The 894-nt window shown below is 44.5% G+C and overlaps 1 protein-coding gene across 2 annotated transcripts in view; it reads right to left on the bottom strand.

Moving 5' to 3' along the window:
• The window catches only part of akr1a1b (aldo-keto reductase family 1, member A1b (aldehyde reductase)), an 11,669-nt gene that overhangs the window by 8,104 nt on the left and 2,671 nt on the right, over positions 1-894 (bottom strand). The gene's annotated exons all lie outside the window — the stretch shown is intronic.

Genomic DNA, 894 nt, shown 5'->3' with positions numbered 1-894 from the left:
TAACTATCAGTGATGTGTGATTAACCAGATGTGTCCTTGAACATAGTGACAGGTTCCACTGTAATAGTGACACTTTATAGTATATTCAATTGGCCATCTTGCTTGAATTAAACTCAGTCAAAAATATTCAAAGTGTTAAATGGATAAATAACCAATTACCATTGATTTTTTTTTTATAAACACGCATTATAAGTAAGATGTTTTCAAAAAACTGTCATTGCCATCCCCTAAAACATCGGCACCAGTTGTGACAGCTCTGAAACATCCTTGATACCTAACGGCAGCTCTAGCAGAAGCCAGACTCAGCTGTTACGAAGGTGCCGAAACCAATGGCATCCCTGATACCTGTTGTGTATTTGATTAATACAAAGACGAAAGGAGTCGGCTGGATTATTCAGATGAACTTTAGTGAATAAATAGGATGAACGAATCATCCATGATGTACAAAACGTGTAGGAATTCAGCTAACATAAGTATTTCTGCGGAAAAAAACTCTTATTAAATTCTGTCTTCTTCGTCTGTCTTTAAGTTCTTCTTCTACTAGTAATAAAGCATCATGGGATATGTAGTCAGTGGCAACACTGACAGCTAGACCCGAAAACAGTGGCACTAATGGCAGGTGTCAGCGGAAGTGCCAGTACGAGGTGCCGAGGTCAGCCGAAGTCAGCCGAACGCAGTGGCAACACTGACAGCTAGACCCGAAAACAGTGGCACTAATGGCAGGTGTCAGCGGAAGTGCCAGTACGAGGGGCCGAGGTCAGCCGAAGTCAGCCGAACGCAGTGGCAACTCTGGCAGCTAGTCCCGAAAGCAGTGGCACTTGTGGCAGGTGTCAGCGGAAGGACCAGTACGAGGTGCCGAGGTCAGCCGAAGTCAGCCGAACGCAGTGGCAACAC

Source organism: Poecilia formosa, unplaced genomic scaffold, assembly GCF_000485575.1.
Source record: "Poecilia formosa unplaced genomic scaffold, Poecilia_formosa-5.1.2 Scaffold65, whole genome shotgun sequence".
Lineage (NCBI taxonomy): Eukaryota > Metazoa > Chordata > Actinopteri > Cyprinodontiformes > Poeciliidae > Poecilia > Poecilia formosa.
This window is presented reverse-complemented; position numbering and strand designations above follow the sequence as displayed.